The sequence below is a fragment of the Pleurodeles waltl genome, chromosome 4_2, assembly GCF_031143425.1.
Source record: "Pleurodeles waltl isolate 20211129_DDA chromosome 4_2, aPleWal1.hap1.20221129, whole genome shotgun sequence".
Classification (NCBI taxonomy): Eukaryota; Metazoa; Chordata; class Amphibia; order Caudata; family Salamandridae; genus Pleurodeles; species Pleurodeles waltl.
The window spans coordinates 1015522119-1015530799 of NC_090443.1; the positions used below are offsets into that span (position 1 = coordinate 1015522119).

The 8681-nt window shown below is 47.2% G+C and overlaps 2 non-coding genes across 2 annotated transcripts; one reads left to right on the forward strand and one right to left on the reverse strand.

Moving 5' to 3' along the window:
- The first annotated feature begins 7391 nt into the window (after positions 1 to 7391).
- On the forward strand, positions 7392 to 7464 carry TRNAV-CAC (transfer RNA valine (anticodon CAC)). Its single transcript has one exon. It is a non-coding gene; the product is annotated as a tRNA-Val (tRNA).
- Positions 7465 to 7770: 306 nt separating this feature from the next.
- TRNAQ-UUG (transfer RNA glutamine (anticodon UUG)) lies at positions 7771 to 7842 on the reverse strand. The gene has a single exon. It is a non-coding gene; the product is annotated as a tRNA-Gln (tRNA).
- Positions 7843 to 8681: the final 839 nt, after the last annotated feature.

Below are 8681 nucleotides of genomic sequence, written 5' to 3' on the forward strand. Positions count from 1 at the left end.
AAACTCAGGAGGAGATGGGATGTCCTTTTGCCATGCCTCCTTTTTGCTTATAGGGAGGTACCCCAGAAAGGAGTGGGCTTCAGCCCCTTTGAACTCATCTTTGGACACTCTGTAAGAGGTCCCCTTGCTCTTGTGAAGGAGGGTTGGAAACAACCTTTAAAAGCTCCCAAACAGGACATTGTGGACTATGTACTTGGCCTCAGATCAAGGATGGCTGAGTACATGAAAAAGGCCAGTAAAATCCTTCAGGCCAGCCAAGCGCTCCAAAAGCAATGGCATGACCAGAATGCTGTCCTTACTCAGTACCACCCAGGACAGAAGGTGTGGGTATTGGAGCCTGTGGCACCAAGAGCACTCAAGGACAAATGGAGAGGACCCCATCTCATTGTGGGAAAGAAAGGTGAGGTCACCTATTTGGTGGACCTGGGAACAGAAGAAGCCCCCTTAGGGTGCTTCATGCCAATCGCCTGAAACCTTACTATGACAGGGCTGACTTAACCCTCCTCATGGCCACAGATCAGGAGCAGGAGGAAAAGAGTGACCCTCTCCATGACCTCTTCTCCACCACTGAAGCTGATGGCTTAGTGGAGGGAGTTGTACTTGCAGATTGCCTTACTGCTGAGCAGAAGGACAACTGCATAAATCTCCTTGATCAGTTCTCTGACCTCTTCTTACTTGTTCCAGGCACAACTACCTGGTGTGAGCACCCAATTGGTGCTGGAGACAGTTTACCTGTCAAAAGTAAAATTTATAGACAGTCTGACCATGTCAGAGACTGTATTAAACGAGAGGTACAGAAAATGTTGGATCTTGGAGTGATTGAACGTTCTGAAAGCCCCTGAGCCAGCCCAGTGGTGCTTGTCCCCAAACTTCATAGTAAAGATGGAAAAAAGGAAATGAGGTATTGTGTGGACTATAGAGGTCTCAATCAAGTAACCAAAACTGATGCTCACCCTATACCCAGGGCAGATGAGCTGATAGATACACTGGTTTCTGTCAAGTATCTAAGCACTTTTAATTTAACTGCAGGGTATTGGCAGATTAAGTTATCAGAAGATGCTAAACCAAAAACAGCATTTTCAACCATTGGAAGGAACTATCAGTTCACTGTTATGCCATTTGGATTGAAAAATGCACCTGCCACTTTTCAAAGGTTGGTGAATACAGTCCTCCAATGATTGGAAGCCTTTAGTGCAGCATATCTAGATGATATAGCTGTCTTTAGCTCCACCTGGGATGATCACCTGGTCCACCTGTGGAAAGTTTTGGAGGCCCTGCAAAAGGCAGGCCTCACTATCAAGGCCTCAAAGTGCCAAATAGGGCAGGGGAAAGTGGTTTATCTGGGCCACCTGATAGGTGGGGAACAGATTGCACCACTGCAGGGGAAGATCCAGACCATTGTGGAATAGGCTCCCCCTACAACTCAAACCCAAGCGAGAGCCTTCCTAGGCCTCACTGGGTACTACAGGAGGTTCATAAAGAATTATGGCACTATAGCTGCCCCTCTTAATGACCTCACGTAAAAGAAGATGCCTAAAAAGGTATTATGGACAGCTAGCTGTCAAAAGGCTTTTGATGAGCTCAAACAGGCCATGTGCTCTGCACCTGTCCTAAAAAGCCCCTGTTACTCCAAAAAATTCATAGTTCAAACTGATGCTATTGAATTAGGGGTAGGGGCAGTTCTATCACAGCTAAACACTGAGGGCCAGGAACAACCTTTTGCTTTTAACAGCACGAGGTTGACCCCTAGAGAAAAGCGTTGGTCTGCCATAGAGAGGGATACCTTTGCTGTGGTCTGGGCCTTGAAACAGTTGAGACCATACCTCTTTGGTACTCACTTTAGTATTCAAACAGACCACAAAACTCTATTATGGCTTAAAAAAATGAAAGGTGAAAACCCTAAATTGTTGAGGTGGTCCATCTCCCTACAGAGAATGGACTATATGGTGGAACATAGACCTGGGAGTACCCACTCCAATGCAGATGGACTCTCCAGATATTTCCACTTAGACAATGAACACTCATCAGGGCAAGGTTAGCCTTATTGTCCCTCGTTTACGGGGGGTTGTGTAGGAAAGTACCATCTTGCCTGGCATGTTACCCACATTTTTACATGTATGTCAGTTTGTTTTTGTCTGTCTCACTGGGATCCTGCTAACCAGAACGTCAGTGTTTATGCTCTCTCTGCCTTTAAATTTGTCACTATAGGCTAGTGACCACTTTTACCAATTTCAATTGGCACACCGGAACACCCTTATAGTTCCCTAGCATATGGTACCTTGGTACCCAGGGTATTGGGGTTCCAGGAGATCCCTATGGGCTGTAGCATTTCTTTTGCCACCCATAGGGAGCTCAGACAAACCTTTACACAGGACTGCCACTGCAGCCTGAGTGAAATAACGCACATGTTATTTCACAGCCATTTTCACTGCACTTAAGTAACTTATAAGTCACCTATATGTCTAACCTTCACTTGCAGAAGATTAGGTGCAAAGTTACTAAGTGTGAGGGCACCCTTGCACTAGCAAAAGAGTCCCCACATACTTCAGGGCCATTCCCCAGACTTTGTGAGTGCGGGGACACTATTACATGTGTGCACTACATATAGGTCAATACCTATGTGTAGCTTCACAATGGTAACTCCGAACATGGCTATGTAACATGTCTAAGATCATGGAATTGTCCCCCCATGCCAAATCTAGTATTGGGAACACAATTCCATGCATCCCCAGGGCTCCACTATGGACCCCGGGTACTGCCAAACCAGCTCTCTGGGGTTATCTCTGCAGCTACCTCTGCTGCCACCCCACAGACAGGGTTCTGCCCTCCTGGAGTCTGGGCAGCCCAGTCCCAGGAAAGCAGAACAACAAATTTCCTCTTAGAGAGGGTGTTACACCCTCTCCCTTTGGAATTAGGTGTTAAAGGCTGGGGAGGGTTTGCCTCTCCCAGCCTCTGGAAATGCTTTGAAGGGCACAGATGGTGCCCTCCTTGCGTAAGCCAGTCTACACCGGTTTAGGGAACCCCTAGTCCCTGCTCTGGCGTGAAACTGGACAAAGGAAAGGGGAGTGACCACTCCCCTGTCCATCACCACCCCAGGGGTGGTACCCAGAGCTCCTCCAGTGTGTCTCAGACCTCTGCCATCTTGTTTCCAGAGGTGTGAGGGCACTCTGGAGGCCTCTGGGTGGCCAGTGCCCGCAGGTCACGTCAAAGACACCTCCTGATAGATGCTTAACTGACTAGGTGGCCAATCCTCCTCTGAGGGCTATTTAGGGTCTCTCCAGTGGGATTTTCCTCAGATAATGACTTGCAAGAATTCACCAGAGTATCTCTGCACCTCTCTCTTTGACTTCTGCCAAGGATCGACTGCTGACTTCTCCAGGACGCCTGCAAAACTGCAACAAAGTAGCAAGAAGACTACCAGCGACATTGTAGCGCCTAATCCTTCTGGCTTTCTCGACTGTTTCCTGGTGGTGGATGCTTTGGGGGCTGCCTGCTTTCATCCTGCACTGGAAGCCATGAAGAAATCTCCCGTGGTTCGATTGAATCTTCCCCCTGCTTCAGCAGGCACCAAACCTCAGCGTCACCGGTACTCTGGGACCCCTCTCATCCTGATGAGCATGGCCCCTGGAACACAGGTGGTGGACCCAAGTGACCCAGCCTGTCCAGTGGTCCAACTGTCCAAATTTGGAGGAGGTAAGTCCTTGCCTCCCCTCTCCAGATAGTAATCCTGTGCACTGCGTGAACTGCAGCTACAAGGGCTTCTATGCACATTTCCAAGAAATCCTGCATGCACAGCTGAGCCTAGGTCCCCAGCACTCTGTCCTGTGATGCTCAGCTCCCAGAGTTGATCTCCGGTGTCGTGGGACCTCCTTTTGCAGTGTTGAGATGACCGCTGTGTTCAGACTTCTTGAAACCATGTTCAAGGACTTTTGCGGGTTCTACCTTCTTGTGCGTGAACTCTGTACGTTGCTGAGGGCTCCCTCTGTTTCCTCTCCCAAGTGGCGACATCCTGGTCCTTCCTGGGCCCAGGCAGCACCCTTTTTCTCTAACCGCGACTCTTGCAGCTAGCACGGCTTGTTTACGGTATTTTGCCAAGGGAACAACTCTGCATCCTCCAGCATCCAGAGGCAGCCATTTTTCACCTTCATCTGGGGTTTAGTGGGCTCCTGCCCCCCCGGACACTTTTGCGACTCTTGGACTTGGTCCCCTTCCTTTGCAGGTCCTCAGGTCCAGGTATCCGTCTTCAGTGCTTTGCAGTCTGTTGTGGTCTTTGCAAAATCCTTTATCACGACTTTAGTTTGTTTCTGGAGAAATAGTAGTACTTTACTCCTACTTTCCAGGGTCTTGGGTGCGGTATCTTGGACACCCTCTAGTGTTTTCTTACACTCCCAGCGACCCTCTACACACTACACTAGCCTAGGGGTCCATTCATGGTTCGCATTCCACTTTCTTAGTATATGGTTTGTGTTGCCCCTAGGCCTATTGCATCCTACTGTATTCTACAGTGTTTGAGCTACTTTCTGGCTGTGTTACTTACCTGATTTGGTTTTCTGTGTATATTTTGTGTATTTTACTTACCTCCTGATGGAGTATATCCTCTGAGATATTATTGGCACATTGTCACTAAAATAAAGTACCTTTATTTTTAGTAACTCTGAGTACTGTCTTTCTTATGATATAGTACCTATATGACATAAGTGGTATAGTAGGAGCATTGCATGTCTCCTAGTTCAGCCTAAGCTTCTCTGCTATAGCTACCTCTAACAGCCTAAGCTGCTAGAATACTATTACTCTACGAATAAGGGATAACTGGACCTGGCACAAGGTGTAAGTACCATTGGTACCGACTACAAGCCAGGCCAGCCTCCTACAGCACTCCTCTTAATCAAAATGTTTTTGGCTCTTTGCTAACGAGTCCATGTGAGCCAAGATCCAGAAACGACTCTCCATGACACCCAACAGGAGTTTTGTGCTACAGCAACTACTGTCCTAAATGCCCAGGCTGCTCCTTGTGCTGCAGCGACAACCATCCACGACGCTCTCTCAGCTCCTCGTGACCTACTCCACCAGGAATAGAACTATTTGCTCTGGACTTTAGAAAGTAACTTTTTCACTGGAACTAACCTGGTCCCTGTATCCAGCCCACGCTCCATCGCTGTTGGCCTGAACTTCTCTCTTTCACCTAGTCTCACATGACCAGATAACCATGAGTGGCGCTGTGTGATTTCAGGCACTATATTTACCTCAAATCTATGAAATGACATATATCCAGTTCTAATGATTGCATTTTTGTTGTTTTGCTGTCTAATAATTGATTTAAATCTAGTCTGTTTTTTCTAAATACGTGTGGGATTTTCCTTGTGTTGTTTTTTCCTTTATGCATAAATACGTTACACATTGCTTGTAATCTAAGCCTGACTGCCCTTGCGCCATGCTACTTGAGGGTTAAGCACGGGTTAATTTTCTGAATGGTGGTGATTCACCCTGACAAAGACTGTGGTTGTTGCTTGAGTTGGGTTTCACCCCCCCAGTTAACATTCCCATTTCTCACACCACTTCTCTGAACTGTCCATCTGTGAGCGTCATCCTCCTGACAAGATGCACCTGCTTCCCTCCGCCTCTCTGTTGTTTATCCCAAGCTGTCTCTGTAGCACTTTACTTTTCTCACACCTGTCATTTGCATCTCTTCCTGTCTCTCTCAGCTATCTCTTTCTCATCGGTCTCTACCTTTATCACAGGTCTCACATCGTCATCTCCTCTCACCAGGGTTCCCTCTCGCTGCCTCTCGTCTGGCTCTTTGTCACCTGCCTATGGGGCAGATTTAAGAGCCGCATGCGCCACATTAGCGCCCCCTTACCATCATTTTGTTTACGCTAAGATAGAGCTAAGGTGGCCTTTTCCCCGCCCTATATTTACAAACTGGCGCAATGCATGCATTGCGCCACTTTGTAACCCATTGTGCCACATTATACGTGCGCGAGGCATAATGTATGCAAGTGGGGTGTTCCCCGGTTAGGGGGACAAAAAAATGGTGCAATGAAATCTAAAATATCTATTTGTGCCATTTATAGCGGCATTTTTAATGGCTGCACAGAGCAGGCGTTAAAAGGAGGCACACCACTGTTTTCAGTGGGACTCAATGTGCTTTGCAGGATTAGCGTCAACATTTTTTACACTAATCCTGTTCAGCGCCAAACTAACGTCAAAGTGTTTGGCTCTAGTTCTCTAACTACTGCCATGGTGCGCTGTATGTTAAATAAGGTGCACACATGGTGCCGTTAGGGGGCGCTAAGGGGCGCAAGAAAAGTGGCGCTACATTGAATACATTGGATTCAGCGCCGCGTTTCTTAAATCAGGCCCTATGTGTCTGTCACCTGTCGCTCTCACCTGACTCATTCCCTTTCACACCTGTCTATATCCCTCTCACTCCGGTCACCTGTCTCTGACTCTCTTTAATCCCCCGTCTCCCTCACACACACTCACACAGCTGTCTTGTCTCACAAGATATCACGTGTCTCTCTGTAGCGCCTCCTTACTGCTCAACAGTTAGTTATTTTCCTCTCATGGTCTTTCCCTTCACCCCCTCTCTATCCCACCCCCTCTTTCTTGTATGTCATCTCTCCTCACGTTTTTAGGGTCACAGAGACGCTTTTCACTGGGGTCTGCTCCACTTTCAACACTAAATATTTGTTTTTTCAAGTATGTTGCTTTCTTTTCAGCCCAGGGGTCGCAAGCACAGTGCTGGGGGCACAGGAGGTAAGCTAGGGGTCGCAGCTGCAACCCCTGGAGACCCCCCAATGACAGCCCATCCTCTCTGCACACAACAGATCCGGACAGAGCAGCCTGGAGGTGTTAAGAAGCCATGAAGTGTGTGTGACAAGTTTAACTCCACAGAGAACAAAGCCCGTCAACAGCCGGAAATGATATTGTCCAGTTGCTGTTATGGGCTTTCTGGTGTCAAAAACAGTAAGAGCAAAGGTCTGCCTGAAGCAAGGAGAAGAGAGACCCAGAGGGGTTTTAAAGAGACACATGAACAGCCACTAATGCTGAGACAGGCCCCCTGGAGGGGTGGAAACACCTCTGTGAAGTTTACACTCGTGTTTGTTTTGTGGCTGTTTGTAAAATGGGTAATGAAAGACTGAAGAGCGGCGCATCGGAGAGACCAGCAAGTTAAAAACAGTTTAACAAAAAAAGGATCATTTATTGTAAGAAAATTAAGCAGGGATGCTCCATCCAAGGCTGCTATAGGCAGAGAGAGAATCATCATAGAGTCCGTTTAATTTGTAAATATAGACATAGAAGGGCTAATTACACCAAATAAAAAGAACACAAGAGTACATCCTGGCATTACCATTACCTGGGAAGAACTCCCAGAGAGAAAACCCATGTGAGTTTCCGTAGTGTAGTGGTTATCACGTTCGCCTCACACGCGAAAGGTCCCCGGTTCGAGACCGGGCGGAAACAATTTTAAAACTATATCCTAACTTGTTCTCTATTATTAATATATATGACGAATGATACTTCTGCACTACAATTTTAAGATATCACTAATATATTCAAATAAAAATGATAAGCCACTCAAAGATGATGTAAACATTGCGAAGTATATTAGCTCCCTTTTAATTATTACTGGACTGAAATTTTAAAAATAAGAGAAAGACATGAATGGCAGAAAGTCGCAATACGATCATTTACAAATGTATATATATATATATATATATATATCATTTTCATGTCTAGTGAGGTATGTTACATAAATAAAATCATAACAGGTTCTACCGAGATTTGAACTCGGATCGCTGGATTCAAAGTCCAGAGTGCTAACCATTACACCATAGAACCTTCCGTAGAATGGCGAAAGTTTAGTCAGTAGTTAAATGACAGTGTCCCGGAGTGCGCAGTTCTCCTGGTAAAAGTCCTGATGTTTTTCAGATTTCAGGTTTCCGTCTGGCAGTGTGTACGGCCGATACCCCCTGAGTTGTCCAGGATCACAGGTGCTGCACATGTCACAAAGTACACGACCTGCCCCTCTCTCTGCACAGTGCGCTGGGAGCCGACACAAAAAACTTCTGTCTTGTGTGTGGGAAGAGAGACTCACTCGGTCTCCAGGACTGATCATCAACTGAGTGTGAACACGGTTGTGAAAAGAACTTCTCCAAGTCTGCAAGGCGGGGCAAACCTGTTAGTTGTAAATTATAACACAATCAGAGCTGTGGGCCGCCTCAGAACAGGGGGAGGGTTTGTTCTGGGCTCCCACTTGTAGAGAGTAAGCGGAGAGCCATGCGGGCTCTCCTTGTTTGAGTAAACGTACTCTGCGTGTCCGGGAGGGGCACGGAGCAAGTATATAAATAAAGGAAGAGCTGCGGTGACGCAGTCTCGGGTGTGGCAGCAAACTTAACTGGTCTCCGTGTGTGCTCATTTATGTGCATCCGTGTAAATCTACAATGGCGACGAGCGGGATCGCGAAATCCCATGCATCTGAACAATAACACCATAAACGTGTGATAAGTGAAAACGAATAAAGAATAAAACGTACCGAACGTGGTGCGGTATCGGCCGCCTGTGGAGGGGAGACACGACGGAGCCGGATTGTGGTGCCGGAGAGAGTGCGGTTCGGCCCCCTGTCCGGGGAAGCCGAATACGGTGAGCTTTGCCCCGCCCCGCCCCAGAAAGAAAATAAA